General features: G+C 42.0%; 1 protein-coding gene across 6 annotated transcripts in view; it reads right to left on the bottom strand.

Moving 5' to 3' along the window:
- LOC109889527 (testis-expressed protein 2) overlaps positions 1-18298 on the bottom strand; it is a 58685-nt gene extending 40387 nt beyond the window's left edge. For 3 of the 6 annotated variants that reach the window (XM_031829442.1, XM_031829447.1, XM_031829462.1), the window contains exons 1-2: positions 18098-18298; positions 17230-17322 (exon numbers count right to left, since the gene is read on the bottom strand). The gene's annotated coding sequence lies outside the window, so the exon portion shown is untranslated. The remainder of the gene's footprint in view (positions 1-17229; positions 17323-18097) is intronic. The other 3 variants (XM_031829444.1, XM_031829452.1, XM_031829459.1) reach the window with 3 other exon arrangements.
- Between the last annotated feature and the right edge of the window lie 200 nt (positions 18299-18498).

The following is an 18498-nucleotide window of genomic DNA, read 5'->3' as shown; positions in this document are numbered from 1 at the left end:
AAAAGAAAGAAAAAAAGACATGATTTCATGTCAGTAAGGATATCCAATACCAGACATTCTTTCAACAGCCCTGCTCTCAGTTCACACTTGAAACTGAACCACATCAAACCATTCTGAGCTGGTATCTAGTGGGAAAAAAGGTTCACTTGGTTTGATGGCATAGGAGGGACTGAGCAGGGAATACCACCATTATTTTGATGTTCTTTCCTGTGGTTCAACCACTAGGGACAGCATTATAGGCTCACGCTGCATGTTGATAGTAGTATTATCCTGGGTTAAAAAACAGCCCAGGGCTATTGATACTGCTCTTTGGGTAAATATAGAACATTCGCCCTGGCAATGGACAAGGAGTTAGTCTCATCCTTTCTGAGCGTTAATAGCATGTTGCCTTGGGTCTGACAGCCATAAACTTCTGAAATAATGTTGTTTCCATGGTAGCTTGTCTTACCCTCAGGAGAGGGGTATTTGTGCAAGTCATCTTATGTCTGCCATGTGACAGAAATAACAGGCTGCTAGAGGGAGGGATGGCACAATAGCCTCACGTCACCAGCCCCCTCTGAGGCCTTCTCAAATGTCAAACGCTGTTTTTCCAAATGGCAATCCAGAATAAACATGATAATTCTGGCAGCTAGCATTCAGGGGACATTAGGAAAAAGTGGTGAGAGAAAAAGTCTGAAGGGGGTGGGGGGGATGAGTCAAGATGAAGTCAGAATGTGCAGCACCGCCATTGTTTTGCAGAGGCTTGACAGGAGCTTGGTGGTTGTCCTCAAGATCCTAGGGCTCAAGGATATGTTGAGAAATGTATTAAAATGAATCTAAATCTATATGCAACTCAGAGAAAAACACTATTGGCCAAAGCAAAGCGTTTCAGTGTTCTTTGAGTAAAACCTACCTTCCATTACCAATCCCAAAGGGACCGACGGATACCGTAGCTCACCAAGCAAACTTGCTTGAGACAAACATAAAACGATAAAGCCTACATATGTTAACTTTCATTCCTTCCAGGGCCTGTTGGAGAGATTGTGTAATCCCAGCCCATGTTTCCTAGGCAGGGTTTAGCAATAATCCCCCCACACTACTATCCCTCTTTACTTATTCAACCTCTCTTTGCTAATACAGCAACTACCTGCTGAGTCACTTACTGAAACCCCCAAAGCAATGACAACCCACACAACCCAACACAAAGCCAAAGCCTCTGGTTATTGGTGAAAGCATCCTCTCCCCATGTGTCGTGAACAATTCCTGTTGCTGCCGCCTTTGAAAAGGCAATTTACCAGGGTATTTAAGATAACACTACCGAAAGGTGTTGAAAGGAGGAAATGGGAAGTAAAAACATGTTTGTTGCTCTCTCTCAGTGATGCTTTTGTGCTCTTACATGATGTAATACACAGAAAATTCGCAATAAACTGCAAGACGGGCCTCTACAACCAGGGTGGAGATAGAATGTAGAATAAAAGCATACGGCGTAATAATTTTTCCAATTATATTGAAATGGTGGGTGCGAGTCTGCTGGGTATGAAAATGCCTTTGTGCTAATGCCATTGACACAGAGCACAGGCAGGGGATAAGAAAGAGGGGATTATGGGAGAGAGGGGCGGTCGGCTGAATAGGTGTAAGCAGCACAGTATGCTGGAGCTTAGCTAACACTGACTGAGATGATAGCATTGCGTGTGTCTTCTTGAAGTACAAGGTCAGGACCTGGGAGAGAGAGAGGGAGGACGGGATTGGAGGTAGGGAAACGAAGAGAGAAAGAACGCATAGTGAAGGAGGGTGTTAAAGGGAGAGAGAGGAGAGAAAGAAGAGGGGGACTAGACAGGTGAGGTAAAGGAAGATAGAAAGGCCTGTGAGTGTGCTTACACCTGACCACTGTCTGGAGTCAGGACAATCTTAGTCGAGCAAGCCTCCCTCACCCAACAGACTTCCTGTGGTCAAACTAGCGGGGCAAGGATAGAGAGAAATGCCGGGCAGTGAAATGAGATCATGGCTATCAATTGTGTCTTTTAATATAGTAAGGGGAGTATAGAAACGTTCTATGCTCTGGTTAGAAGTTGGCAGTTGGCACAGATATAGGATCAACTTACACTCCCCTTCACCCTACTCCTGATAGGCTACTTCTTTAGTGCTAAAAGTAACATTTTCAACGTCTCCCTGTCCGAGTCTGTAATACCAACATGTTTCAAGCAGACCACCATAGTCCCTGTGCCCAAAATAACCTGCCTAAATGTAGCCATGAAATGCTTTGAAAGCCTGGTCATGGCTCACATCAACACCATTATCCCAGAAACCCTAGACCCACTCAATTTGCATATCGCACCAACCAACCAATCCAAAATTATATCTAGAATCGGCTTCCTATATCGCAACAAAGCCTCCTTCACTCATGCTGCCAAACATACCCTCGTAAAACTGACCATCCTACCGATCCTGGACTTCGGTGATGTCATCTATAAAATAGCCTCCAACACTCTACTCAACAAACTGGATGTAGTCTATCACAGTGCCATCTGTTTTGTCACCAAAGCCCCATACACTACCCACCATTGCGACCTGTACGCTCTCGTTGGTTGGCCCTCGCTTCATACTCGTTGTCAAACCCCCTGACTACAGGTTATCTTCAAGTCTCTGCTAGGTAAAGCCCCGCCTTATCTCAGCTCACTGGTCACCGTAGCAGCACCCACTCATAGCACGAGCTCCAGCAGGTATATCTCACTGGTCACCCCCAAAGCCAATTCCTCCTTTGGTCATATTTCCTTCCAGTTCTCTGCTGCCAATGACTGGAACGAACTGCAAAAATCTCTGAAGCTGGAGACTCACATCTCCCTCACTAGCTTTAAGCACCAGCTGTCAGAGCAGCTCACAGATCACTGCACCTGTACATAGCCCATCTGTAAAACAGCCCATCCATCTACCTCATCCCCATAATGTATTTATTTATTTATCTTGCTCCTTTGCACCACAGTATCTCTACTTGCACATTCATCTTCTGCCGATCTACCATTCCCGTGTTTAATTGCTATATTGTAATTACTTCGCCACCATGGCCTATTTATTTCCTTAACTTACCTCATTAGCACTCACTGTATATAGACTTTTCGTTTTCTTTTGTTCTACTGTACTGCACGGCCAGGCATGACTCCAACACCATCATTAAGTTAGTTGATGACACAACAGGGGTAGGTCTGATCACCGACAACGATGAGACAGCCTATAGGGAGGAGGTCAGAGACCTGACCTGTGGTGCAAGGACAACAACTTCTCCCTCAATGGAATCAAGACAAAGGAGATGATTGTGGACTACAGGAAAAGGAGGACCGTTTATGCCCCCATTCTAATCGACGAGGCTGTAGTGGAGAATGTCGAGAGCTTCAAGTTCCTTGGCGTCCTCATCACCAACAAACTAACATGGTCCAAGCACACCAAGTCGTGAAGAGGGCACGACAAAACCTATTCCCCCTCAGGAGACTGAAAAGATTAGGCATGGGTCCTCAAAAGGTTTTACAGCTGCACCATCGAGAGCACCTTGACGGGTTGCATCACTGCCTGGTATGGCAACTGCTCGGCCTCCAACCACAAGGCACTACAGAAGGTAGTGTGTACGGCCCAGTACATCACTGGGGCCAAGCTTCCTGCCATCCAGGACCTCTATACCAGGCGTCAGAGGAAGGCCCAAAGAAATTGTAAAAGCATAGTCACTTTAATAACTCTACCTACATTAACATAATTAACCTTGACACCGATGCCGCCCCCCCCGCACATTGACACATTGTACCGGTACCCCCTGTTTATAGCCCCGCTATTGTTATTTACTGCTGCTCTTTAATTATGTTATTATTATCTCTTACTTTTCTAGGGATTTTCTTAAAACTGCATTGTTGGTTAAGGGCTTGTATAAGTAAGCATTTCACTGTAAGTTGTATTCGGGGCATGTGACAAATACAATTTGATTTGACATTCATTGCCTTATACGAAGTGTTTGATTGTGAGAGTACAACCTGTGTGCCAGTGTTAATTGGCAAGGGAAGAAGACACTCAGAGAGGTGTTCCAACTCCATTTCTCTGGATTGCACTTCTCTAAAAGTGAACGCTTCATTGACTAATGCTTGAGCACAGCTAGCTAAAAAAAAAAACTGATGACAGCGTCGGCCAGTAAATACAGGGGACAGAAGACAAGCTGCTCTACCACCCACATGCTAAGGACATTGTTGTTTGACACTTTTAGAAAACTTGGAGACCACCTGACAGTTCCCACACACACTCCCACACAGATGCTAAAACACCTGCCATTGGCTGCCTGCTTTAGGCCTGCCTGTGTGTGTGTGTGTGTGTGTGTGTGTCTCTCCACAGAAAACACTAGATGAGAGGATCAGAGAGCTGGAGGCCTGACTGTCCACATATGTTGTATTTACCAGTAAGTGTGTACTAGTGTGCATGAATAAACATGTTTGGGAGACAGTGAAAGCGAGAAAGAGAGAGAGTGTGTGTGTGTGTGTGTGTGTGTGTGTGTGTGTGTGTGTGTGTGTGTGTGTCTGTGTGTGTGTGTGAGAGAGAAAGCGTGTTGACACACAAGCCAGTTTAAAACCAGTGTGCATGTTTTCTGATGCACCGGCCAGTGCTAACAGGCTGGGTAAAAATACCCCAGTCAATGAGACAGGATGACCACAGGGCAGCCTGTCAATGCAGTCAGAACTCCCTCATCTGAAAATACCACTTCAAGAGTGAATGTGCACAGGCTTTAAACAGTATTTTTGGAATGAGGATGTAGTAGTGGTGGTGGGGTGAGGGTATAGCAGTCGTGCAGGACGTTTATTCAAGCCTCACTAACTACCAATTCAAAGAGACACTTGTAAACAAGGAGCCAACTGTTTTCCTGAGGCATCTTCCAGGGAAAAGCGTCACTGCTGCCAGGGGCAATGCTCTGGGCCAGGGCTTGAATGGGGAGCGTGCTCAGTTACCCAGAATAGTTAGAAGTCTGTAGAAAAAATTACGTAAACGGACCTGATGTTTAGAGAAGTTCTCTCTTGCTCTCTTTAAACAGGAAAGGTCCGGGTGAGGGCCTGATACTTCTCCCCCAGGCCTGATACTGTACCGTACATTCACTACTGTGCACACTACCCACTGGTCTATACAAAAGCCCAACAGCATTAACAAACATGCTGCAGGCCTAACGGTAACCTATCGCATGTTTGAGCAGCTAATTACATAACAGTAGCCTATTTCTTTCCAAATGGCTACATTATTACACAGATAAAAAGGTTCAATAGATGCCCAATACATTCCAAAAAACATTTCTGGTATTGTTGTGGTTCAGTTGTTCTTTTCAGTGAGAAAGGGGCTGGCTGGCATGGGTACAGTATGTGACGCCATGCCCAGTGCCCACTAAGACAAGGGACACTTAGTGCAGGACGCTAGATGTGAGAAGTTATGAGAGGCAAAGAGAGAGTGCTCATGACGTGCCCATCAGCGAGACAGAGACACAGAGAGAGAGAGAGAGACACAGAGGCAGAGCGACAGAGAGAGAGAGCTGGAGGGTGACCATATGCCAATATAAAACAAGCTGTCACTCGAGGTTAACAACCCCAAAAACATGCTCTTGGCTTGTCCCTCCACATGTATTTTCCAAAACATCCATATCGCTGACATCCCAAGTCCACAGTGCATCTAGTAATGTTGGATATGTACGAACACAACATAGATCTGAAGTCTGAGTCTCAAGCTAAAGATATAGATTGCAGGTGAATTCATCAGACCATTTTTAGGGCCCTATAAAAATCCACATTGTGGAAAACGCAGACTGATTCACAGAATCCAGACATTAAAAGGGAATTCAACAATTTAATATTTTTTATTGAACTTAGTAGGCAAGCATTACATGGCGATAGCAGAGACCAACCCACATAGCAGATGTTTTGGCGGTGTCGGAACTGTATGGTAGCTGTCAAAATCAGTGATCACCCAATCGCGAAAATGTAGCCTATATAGAAATAATTACGCTCTAATTGAAAAAAATTGTGTTCTAACGTGTAAATAAGGCTGCATGGGATTTCACATAATGCAACTACGTGCAGCCAAAGACAAATGTCCTCTAATGACAGGAGCCGCTTGTAGATTTGACAGCTCTGATGCAGTTCCACCTCGACACTGCCAAAACATCCGCTATGCAGACATTGCCTGAAGTGGATCTGATTGAACAGAGCCTTAAATGTATTGAACTTATTAGACAATTCATTGAATTTGCCTAAGTTAATCACAGGACTTGAACAAAATGCATAAGCTTCGTATTTTCCAGCAACGGCACAGGAATGCCCGTTAGTGTGTGTTGTGGGTGTCTAGCCTACACTTTGTGTAGCCGTTAGAGATAATGCTAATGATAACCTGTTTTTTTTATCTGTACTGTTTTGTCTTTCACTTGTTTTCTTTGGTGTAAATTTTTCTTTTTAGTAAAATAACTAAAACCATCTGCTGGTAGATGGAAAGGCTTTCCCCCAAAAAAATTCAAAGAAATGCTAACTACGAAGAAGCCTATGCCTACCTAGCAGAATGATATCACTTTCATAGATTTTTTCCCAGAACTCAAAACTGGTCTAATGATGTGGTTTAAGTACTGTTTTGTACCAAAACCATAAAATAAAATAAAATAGTTGTTCTATTTTGAAAGTGAAAAACTTAAACCTGGAAAAACAAAACGGAATGAGGATTTTATAGGGCATTTTATAGGGCATAAAAACAGATTTTATAGGGCACTACATTTCTATAGCAAGCCAAGGGTATTGGTTTCAATATGTAAGTAACAAAGCCTACCAGACGGCCTAAATGCCTTTTATGCTCGCTTCGAGGCAAGCAATTCTGAAGCATGCATGAGAGCACCAGCTGTTCCGGATGACAGTGTGATCACGCTCTCCATAGCCAATGTGAGCAAGACCTTGAAACAGGTCAACATTCACAAGGCCCCGGGGCCAGACGAATTACCAGGACGTGTACTCAGAGCATGCGCGGACCAACTGGCAAGTGTCTTCACTGACATTTTCAACCTCTCCCTGACAGAGTCTGTAATACCTACAGTTGAAGTCAGAAGTTTACATACACTTAGGTTGGAGTGATTATGTGACAAATAAAAATGTATTTGATTAAAGAGAAAGAATGGGAACCCTGATTGTCAAAGTCACTTACAGAATTTCATGGCTCCAGTGGAAAGGATTTAACATGCACACTTTAGGCTGAATCAATGTGAGCTATATTGGTTCATTGACCCCTCATGTCATCCATGTTAAATAATGCACTCCTCACTTAACCACCACTCAACTTCCTAAACAGGCCCTCATTATCTTTGAATGAGCTACACGGCCTTGACAGCGACAGAACTGCTACGCTGCCGACACACAGGGATCTTGTTCCACTGCTCTGGTTACATGGGCGACGCACCTAGACAACCTTGGCTGTTGGCACAGTCAACCATTACGGCTACAGGTAGGCTACAATGTTATTTTCTTCTCCCTATGGCTGAGACGACACCCAGAGCCATTTGGGTCTGCAACTGACTACCAAGTTGAACCAAGGGTTCAAGAGTTCACGCTGTTGTTATTAAAACAAAGGCTACTCACAGGTGAGCTCCTTTGAACTAAAGCTATACTAAAGCCAGACATAACAATTGCAGTTCTCGTTTGAGGGGGCATGGTCTACATAGTCTAGGCTAATTATTGTGATATGGGAGCTTCGTTTCCACTTAGAAACTTGGAGCAGTTTTAATTAGAGGTCGACCGAATTTTCAGAATGGCCGATTAATTAGGGCCGATTTCAAGTTTTCATAACAATCGGTATTTCTGGTAGCTCTAACCACTAGGCTACCCTGCCACCCCATATAGAGCGTTGGACTAGTAACCGGAAGGTTGCAAGTTCAAACCCCCGAGCTGACAGGGTACAAATCTGTCGTTCTGCCCCTGAACAGGCAGTTAACCCACTGTTCCTAGGCCGTCATTGAAAATAAGAATTTGTTCTTAACTGACTTGCCTAGTTAAATAAAGGTAAAAGAAAATTTGAAAAGCTGGTGGTTCCTTTTAATGAGTCTTCAATATTCCCAGGTAAGAAGCTCTAACCACTAGGCTACCCTGCCGCCCCGCAGGGTAGCCTAGTGGTTAGAGCGTTGGACTAGTAACCGGAAGGTTGCAATAAATAAATAAATATAAATAAATAAATAAATAAAATATATATATATATATATATATATATATATATATATATATATATATATATATATATATATATATATATATATATATATATATATATATATATATATTAATTGCTGTCACACAGCAATTAAAACTAGAGGCCGACCGATTGTGATTTTTCAACGCCGATACCGGTTATTGGAGGACCAAAAAAGCCGATACAGATTAAATCGGCCGATAAAAAATAATAAAACAAATTTAAAAAAATATTTTATTTTATCGGCCGATTAATCTGTATCGGCTTTTTTGGTCCTCCAATAACCGGTGTCGGCGTTGAAAAATCACAATCGGTCGGCCTCTAGTTTTAATTGCTGTACCAGGGTGGAAACTACGCACTGAAAAGTGGTACTGTACAACAGTTTATGGGGTACAACGTTTTTCTGACACTGTTGACAAAGGCAATAAATTAAGTTGGACATGTTTCATATCCAACTATATAAAAACCAAGTGGAACAATATGAACTTCATCAGACATTCTTATAAAAAAAACTGACTGGATTTACTAGTTTTGGCACGCTAAAACAATGTATTTTACAACTCTTGGATGACTCACTCCGGGTGTTATAAAACACATATTGATACGTCTGTTATTCAAATACTAATTGAAATTGATTCCAAAACAACTCGATTCTGATGAGGTGTCTAATTGGCTGTGGATGCAGACACCAGATGTCACACCAGGTATTACATAGAAAAAACTACTCAAGTTGATCATTATCAACTAGTCTACTTCAAGCAAACCTAGGAGTTTTCTAGCTTTCTGGCTGTGATAAGAAGCCTTGTTATGTTTAGGGGAGTTAAATGAGCAGCTCCGGCAGTAGTCCTCCTGTCTAAGATTTGTGGGTATCCATCTCAAATCAAACCAAAGTTCATTGGTCATGTAAACAGTTTAGCAGATGCTATAGCGGGTGCAGGAGTTTGCAACTGCACATGGGAACAAAGATTGTACTTTTTGGAGAAATGTCCTCTGGTCTGATGAAACAAAAATAGAACTGTTTGGTCATAATGGGGGGGTGCTTTGCTGCAGGAGGGGCTGGTGCACTTGACAAAATAAATGGCATCATGAGGCAGGAAAAATATGTGGATATATTGAAGCAACATCTCAAGACATCAGTCAGGAAGTTAAAGATTGTCCATTTGGAAGACCCATTTGCGACCAATGACCCCAAGCACACTTCCAAAGTTCTGGCAAAATGGCTTAAGGGCAACAAAGTCAAGGTATTGGAGTGGCCATCACAAAGCCCTGACCTCAAACCTATAGAAAATTTGTGGGCAGAACTGAAAAAGCATGTGCGAGCAAGGAGGCCTACAAACCTGACTCAGTTACACCAGCTCTGTCAGGAGGAAGGGGCCAAAATTCACCCAGCTTATTGTGGGAAGCTTGCGGAAGGCTACCCAAAACATTTGACCCAAGTTAAACAATTTAAAGGCAATGCTACTAAATACTAATTGGGTGTGTATAAACTTCTGACCCACTGGGAATGTGATGAAAGAAATTAAAGCTGAAATAAATAATTCTACACTATTATTCTGACATTTCACATTCTTAAAATAAAGTGGTGATAATAACTGACCTAAGACAGGGAATTTTTACTAGGATTAAATGTCAAGAATAGTGAACAACTAAGTTGTATGTAAACTTCGACTTCAACTGTATGCAAACACACAAGATGTGCTAAGAATGATATGTACAGTTGTAGATATATTAGAGTGAGCTATGTCAAGAATCCAGTATATAGATAAAAACTCAGTACATATAAACAGTGTAACTAAAATGCAATGAACAGTCATAAATATCATTACAGTATTTAATTGCACAGTACAAAAGCCCATTGCAAAATGGATAGAATTGCAGGAAATTAGCTTCTGGACCAGAGTCCGAAATATAAATATATATACCGTACCAGTCAAAATTGTGGACACACCCAAACTTTCTACATTGTAGAATAATAGTGAAGACATCAAAACTATTAAATAACACATATGGAATCATGTAGTAACCAAACAAGTGTTAAACAAATCAAAATATATTTTAGATTCCTCAAAGTAGCCACCCCTTGCCTTGATGACAGCTTTGCACACTCTTGGCATTCTCTCAACCAGCTTCATGAAGTATAACTTTCCAACAGTCTTGAAAGAGTTCCCACATATGCTGAGCACTTGTTGGCTACTCTTCCTTCACTCTGCGGTCCAACTCAACCCAAACCAGTTGGTCATTTGATGCAGCACTCCATCACTCTCCTTGGTCAAATAGCCCTTACAAAGCCTGGATGTGTGTTTTGGGTCCTTGTCCTGTTCAAAAACAAATGATAGTCCCATTAAGCCCAAACCAGATGGGATGGTGTATTGCTGCAGAATGCTGTGGTAGCCATGCTGGTTAAGTGTGCCTTGAATTCTAAATCAATCCCAGACTGTGTCACCAGCAAAGCACCCCCACACCATCACACCTCCATGCTTCACGGTGGGAACCACACATGCAGATATCATCCATTCACCTACTCTGCGTCTCACAAACACAGCAGTTGAAACCAAAAATCTCAAATTTGGACTCATCAGACCAAAGGACAGATGTTCACTGGTCTAATGTCCATTGCGCGTGCTTCTTGGCTCAAGCAAGTCTCTTCTTATTGTTGTCCTTCAGTAGGTGTCTCTTTGCAGCAATTCAAGCGTGAAGGTCTGATTCACGCAGTCTCCTCTGAACAGTTGATGTTAAGATGTTTGTTACTTTAACTCTGTGTAGGATTTATTTGGGTTGCAATCTGAGGTGCGGTTAACTCTAATGAACTTATCCTCTGCAGCAGAGCTAACTCTGGGTCTTCCTTTCCTGTGGCGGTCCTCATGAGAGACAGTTTCATCATAGCGCTTGATGGTTTTTGCGACTGCAAAAGTTCTTGAAATTTTCCGCATTGACTGACCTTCATGTTTTAAAGTAATGAAGGACTGTCGTTTCTTTTTGCTTATTTGAGCTGTTCTTGCCACAATATGGACTTGGTCTTTTACCAAATTTTGTGTATACACAGTATCAGGGCTCTAAAGTGCAACAATTTTACTCACTTTTGCACCTAAAAATATTTTGCTGTGCAAAATATTTTAATTTAGGAGCACCAGTGTGACCAAAAAAACACCAGATGATAATTGTTACAATGATTACTTAACTGTAACCCCAGCCCGAGTACCATGGAGAATACACAGAGCAGATTCATGACTGTCATGCTTGCACCATTACTACAAAGAAAACGACTTGTTAGCGCAAATATTTTGAATTGCGCTCCTAAGTTATTAAACTTAGAGGCATACGTGATTTGTGATTTTTTTTTTTTTTTTTTTTTAAGTCAGCATGGATCCTCCGAGTATGGACATTATCTGTATAGAAAATATGTATACAGCAGTAGTTATATATAATGAGCTTTGACTAGAATACAGTATATATACATATGAAGAGGGTAAAACAGTATGTAAACATTATTAAAGTGACCAGTGTTCAATGATTATGTATTAGGGCAGCTGTCTCTAAGGTGCAGGGTAAAGTACCTTGTAGTAGCCGACTAGTGACAGAAAAAGGTTCAGGTTAGGGTACTGGGCAGATGCCGGGCTAGTGTTGACTGTTTAACAGTCTGATGGCCTGGAGATAAACAGCTTCTATCAGTCTCTCAGTCCCAGCTTTGATGCACCTGTACCATCTCCGCCTTCTAGATGGTAGCGGAGTGAACATGCCGTGGCTCGGGAGGCTGCAGGCCTTGATCTTCTTGGCCTTTCTGTCCAGCCGTCTACTGCTGCAGTGTTCACCAACACTGACTCTAATCCTTCCAACTTTGTCTCCCCCTTGGCTAATCGACACACTCAGTCATCCAGATACACAAGCACATGAACGCACAGTCGCATACAAGTGAAAGTGTGCAAACACGGACACACACCTAAGAGAGTGAAAGCCTATCTGTCTGGAGTCATTTGGTTTTCCTGACACATCGACACAGTTCCACAACAGCCAACTTCCAAGGCAACCGTACGCTACAGCACAAAACAGTGCTGAAGAATTGATACCTAGCTAGACAGACTAGGAAATGAGGAACAAACCAACATGGAAGAACAATCAATAGTTTGTGATACTGCACTGCTAATAACACTGTATATAGCAGAAACCAAAGGGGCTAGGCATTTCTAAGCTGACTGTTAATGATGAACTCTGGTACTTTGATCAATAGTGAAAGTGACTAATGTGTTCTGAAATGGACTGAGCTGCCAAGAAATATCCATGACTAATCACTTAGGTAGTGGCCTCGTGTACTGAAGGATCTGGAATGACACAGCTCGGGTCCAAAATGACAGTTCATCTGTCTGTGTTCGGCTTTCTGGGATGAGACATCTCTATTTCTGTCTGCTTTCGTCTCGGAACGAAAGCAACTAATCACGGCTTGCCTCGCCATCTCCATTTTTTAAAAAGCGACAGACATTGGCTTGGGAAGTAGCATTTATACTCTGTCTATATTTATTTCCCTCCCACCCTCCTTGTATCAGCGCTGTTTCTCCTGGTAAACAAGTAATTGTATCCTAGGGGTAGGAGATGATGGACGGCCTGTTGCTAGGTACAGAGACTATGCCTGACCCACCTCTGTTATCGCTCATAGCTAACAGGTTGACATGTTTCTGTAATGGTCATTATTTCTGAGGGAACTCAGAGGGCATTGACCCCATCTGCACAAACAACTGTCTTCAGAGACCTGGGGAAAAGACAAGAGCGCTCTCAGGAGTACAAGGAATCACTGAGCTATGAAGACAAAATGAATAGCTGCCATATTGAAATAATCTTCATTGGTGTTGGAGGGGCCTGTTAACAGAATGGACAATGTGATCCGCTGTGATTGGAAGTCTCAGCCAGGTGTCTTCAGTTGATGTATATAGACGTGTTTTAATCAAATCAACTATATCCACTGAGATTGTCTGATGCTTTAAGCACACGGTTTGATTTTAAAAATGAAGACACACAGAAGGCCAAAGGGAGTCCGATCGCAATTGATTTGATTGTGCTAGGTCAGGCTCAGACTTGCTGCGTTGTGTAATAAAAATAAAAATGAAAGCAAGTGACTAACACCCATTGTCTCTCTCTCTCCTCACTGCTGCAGCGACCACCGCAGAACATCAGTGTTAATCTCGCTGTCCATGATGCTAAAGCTGCAACATAATTACAGACATTTTTGACTGTTACTGAAATACGTCATTTGTTTAGTAAAAACATTCCCTATTCACTCAACCCTTGCTCTCTTTATGACACATGAATGCATCGCATGCACGTGACCAATAGGGCCTGACATATAGTGTATCACAATCACATGAATAAATTCGTTATAACAAACTGTGGGACCTTACATAGACGAAAGAGTGTGTGTCTTTCCAAATCATGTCCAATCAATTGAATTTACCACAGGTGGACTCCAATCAAGTTGTGGCAACATCAAGGATGATCAATGGAAACAGGATGCACCTGAGCTCAATTTTGCATCTCAAAGAAAAGGGTCTGAATACTTATGCAAACGTGATCCTTTTAAAATGTTTAATACATTTGGAAAAATGTCTTTTAAAAAAACAGTTCTTAATTTTTCATTATGGATTATTGTGTAGATTGATGAGGGGGAAAAACAAATGAATCAATTTTAGAATAAGGCTGTAACGTAACAAACCGTGGGAAAAGCCAAGGGCTCTGAATTACTTTCCAAATGCACTGTAAGTATTGAAATAAAGAACTAAAGTTCAATGGTTGGTGGCTATACAAGGCTGCTATACTAATGATAATGACATTAGCCTACTTACTATAATGATCATAATAGCAATAATAACAATACAAAGGAGATCAAGAAAAAGGAGGGTTATTAGGCAATTATTATTATAATAAATATAATTTCTCTGACAATTTCGAACAGTGTAAACACCACAGAGGCTGTTCTAACGGAAAACAAGTGTAAAGCCTTTTTATTACAGCAAATATTAAAAACAGCCACATTTGTGAAATTGTTTATCTGACATGTGGTTGCGTGAGGCTTGGTGCTCACGGAATCAGTAGGCTATTAAACAAAAACTCACAGGCAACACAAGCAGGATCGGTTCTATTTCTGTAGCTAGACATGCACTACATGATAAAAGTAGGTGATACCTGCTCATCAAACAAAATCATGGACATTAATATGGAGTTGGTCCCACTTTGCTGCTATAACAGCTTCCACTCTTCTGGGAAGGCGTTCCACTAGATGGGAGAACATTTTCCTCTCTCCTCACTTTTCTTAGACAAATAAGGCAAGGGCTGTTTGCTCGTCTCCTAACTTTGCTGCTGCCTCCGCCGCATTGCTCTCAACACCTTCCGGAAAGAATGTCGGTGTTGCCAAGAGGAGAATAATGGTGATATAAACGGCCGACAACTAACATCAAGCATATTTCAAAACAGATTACTCAAGCACTGGCACTTCTTCCTCTATTTCTCACATGAGGCTCTGCATAGAGCACATTCCATATGAGCACATTCCATAGAGCACAAATCACAACAACGATGAGTCATTGAGAAACATCGATAAGTATTTTAAGAGACAAACTGATAAGGGGGATTGGTTTGCATAATTTGTTTTGGGTTGCACTTCAGATGAAGGTTCAGTTAGCCTAAGCACCTAATGCTACAAATGTCTGTCTGATCTGATAAGAGAGTGCATTTCATGACTACTAGGGAAATGGGTAACAAGGCCAAAAGAAATGCCTGTTTATTGAACCATTGTGCCCTCCTGCCTTAATCCCAGTCAAACCTGTTGAGATCAGAACCAACAACAATGCCATTCCATGGAGTTAAACGTCACCAGCGTTGACCTGTATTTGCATAGACATGCTCGGGTTGATAGGAAGAGCCTGTTGGACTTGATCAGCTGTGGCAGGGCAATGTGTTGAGTTTCTCCTCTGTGCCTTAGCGTAAAGGGAAAGTTCCTCCACAATTGCTCAGCTTTCTGCCACACCTGTTACAGCCTCTGAACGGCTAACGTGTGACGTGGACCATGACGCAACAAGACAACAGTACAGTTGAGTCAACAACTCAGTGCTCTGCTCTATAAAGAGCCATTACAAAATAGTGTGAATTTGATGACTGATGGAGGAGAAATGAGCCTGAGTATAAAAATAGACCAACATCTTGGAAATATTTAGGCGGCCAGATGGCCAAGTAGTGAGTCAGGGGCAAAGCCATGAACAGGTGCCGAGTCAACAGTGTAATCCGTAGGCCCAGCATAAAACTGTGATAAGCAGCACATTTTCCCAGTCTAACGACACTCTCGCGCACAATAACGCAGTGTGGTATTACCAGCAATCTACAGGGAGGCCTCTGCACTGTGAAGAGAACAGCCTACACACACCTGTTCTATGACATTGCAAAACAGGATAGATGGAGATCCGTCATCATTTGCCAAAGTTAAACAACAAGCATGGGGTGTTCGGCTTGAAAAAAAAAACACATAACATTTCAGCCTGTACTCAAATCAGTTAGCGTTCTGCTAACTTCTTATGTAGGGGCTCACTATCTGGCCTAAAAGTAACATGAGACCTTCTAAGACTTCGACCTCACGACCATATGTGCCAATGTGGTCAAAATGAACAGTCGCCATGACTACCAAAGGAAAATCAAACAGATTTGTTTCACGGCAGCTTTTGCTTGACAGGAACTGAAGGCTTGCTTTGATTTCCCTTTCTACTGTATAACAGACATCTATTTCACGATGCCTCCGGTTTTGCTGTTGATGGACAGGTGTGACTTCTCTTTCTGATGCACCTGCTACACAAATTAGGCTAAGCTTAGTGAGTCTTAAAACAGGTGCTAAAGGCACCCTATCCATTCTCTCGCTTTCACACGTTCTAACTCTAACCCGACACACAAATCCAGAGGATTTCACACTGCTCAAGGCCATGTCTCTTGTGTGGATGACGTTTTCAGATGTGGGAAAAGTGTTTTTGACTAAAACACACAGCAATTCTATTAATAGCCTTAGTGTTAGGCTAGGTGATGTGTTGCGAGAGTGAAGTAAAGGATGTAGAGTCGGAATTAGTAGAATTTGATTTCAGAATTTGCCTAACGGTAGCTTGCCTAGCACATACAATATCGTATTGAGTACACACGAGGAGGCCCCTTGAAATGACTCATGCTAGAGGGCAGTGTAAAAAGGGTGCAACCAACAGTGGATCATTAAGCAGGTTTCGCACACACTATCAGGACATCGCATAATTGTCAATAGCACAAACAGATAAGCCCTTATATATAGGCCAATGGGAAACACCCTGGGGGGAAAAAACTTGTTGAATATGAAATAAACAAGCCTAGGCCAACAACAAGTGCAAAAGGTTGCAAAACCCAAACTGTTGAGTCTTTCTTGGGATACATTTGTTTAAGGAAAACGGTTGAATAATCATTTCACAGGACTTGTTTATTTGACGTGTTTATTTTATCACAGTGCTGAATGGCAGCCACAGACAGCCATTTACTTTTCACTTGGCCAATTGGTCAAATCCATTTCAAGGTACCTGACAAATACCTCAGGTCTGCTCAAAAAGAATAAACAGCAGAGGGCATTTGGCCCTCGCCTCAGCAGCAGAGAATGTCAGTGATGACGTTTATTTCCTTGCATTTGTTTGGGCTGAAAAGAGACATGCTGATCTGCGGAGGCTGCTGAGGGGAGAACGGCTCATAGTAATGGCTGGAAAGGAGCGAATGGAATGGCATCAAAACACATATTTGATACCATTGCACTCACTCTGCTCCAGCCATTACCACACACCCTGTGTGTCTTACTATGGTTCACCTAGAACCTGTCCTTGACTGATGCTGCAATCTCCATCGTTTCCAATAGAATAAAGGATGTGTGTTACATAAATCAGTGTCTCTCTTTCTCCTTCTGTTTTCTTTTCTTTCCTCTCTCTCTCTCAAAGGTCAGTTGTGTCACAGAGAATGGATCACTGATCAGTTGAAATTTACTGGCAAAGTGCTTACCTCGTATCCTCAGTGCCATTCAATCCAGCATTGTCTCGGCGTCTGCATTCATGTAGAGTCGACTCTCACATGTCCATAGTGTTCAATGACCTGCTAAAGAGAACAATTCAACAATGGTCATATAGATATTTGTACATCAAAACGTGTAAAATTGCACAACACACACACACTCAATTTCACGTTGGACTTGCCACACAAATACTTTCGTCAAAATTTGTGTAACTATGTGGTTTTCATCATGGCATCACTCAAACATTTGCTCAGGTGAGAAATGTTTCCAAAGATGTAATCCAATTTGCCCATAGTCTGCATTTGAGAGAAAATGTTGGCCACAACAGTATAACTAGCTACTGTACGTATGAAATGACTAACGTTACCCATCTGGCTTTTCAGTTGCTTCAAAGCACAGTTTAAAACATATGAAAGCAACTTCCTGCTTATGTTATTAACTATAAGGAAACACGGGCAATGTTTAATCGGTTAGTAAGCTTATGTTCAATAAACTATGCATACACTGCTAGCTTTGACAGCAGCTCGCTAGCGTTTAGCCATGGGTGAAACAAAGCCCTAGCAAACTCCCTAGTTTAGTTTTGAATGCAGCTAAACCTAATGACTAGCTAACTTAGCTAGTTACTAGTAGCTAGCAAACGTCAATCTCAAAACAACTCTCGCTTTTACATTTCAACATTCACTCTTGTGAAACCCCTGATTGAAATGGTTTGTTTTACGAAATAACAACTAAGTCGTTTGTGAAAAACAATCTATGTAAACCGCTGTCTACGTGACATTTCACGACAACAAAGCCAAATGTGTCAAAACTGAAACTGCGATAAAGAGGTGTGTTTTGCCTAACCAAGCGCGAGCTTACCGTGTCCCGAGTTCATCATCTCTCGAGCGAGCAGGATTACAAAATTCACTGAATGAATATGAACAGTTTACCGGACAATAACAAAACGTTGTATTGTTATCACTTCCAAGTACTGCGTCGTTGTCTGAGCCTCATTTCATGCCCAGCCTGTTGACAGCTAACTGCTGGAAGCACAGAGTTCCTGAGTGAAAAAACCCCATTAACGTCTCCCAAGGCTAGAGTAATCAAAGTCGATAAGAAGGATCATCAACCCGAACCCGTTCAGGGATTGATTATACAGAAGTTTTGGGATTGTTTCCCATTATTTTTTATTTTAGGACTATAAAATGGACTTGAAAAACATGTCACAGATAAAAAGGTTACGAATTTTTTTACATGAAAATGATATTGACCTTTGTAGG

This window comes from Oncorhynchus kisutch, linkage group LG1 (assembly GCF_002021735.2).
Source record: "Oncorhynchus kisutch isolate 150728-3 linkage group LG1, Okis_V2, whole genome shotgun sequence".
Taxonomy (NCBI): Eukaryota; Metazoa; Chordata; class Actinopteri; order Salmoniformes; family Salmonidae; genus Oncorhynchus; species Oncorhynchus kisutch.
Note: the sequence above shows the minus strand (reverse complement) of the source record. Positions and strands in the feature narration are given on the sequence as shown.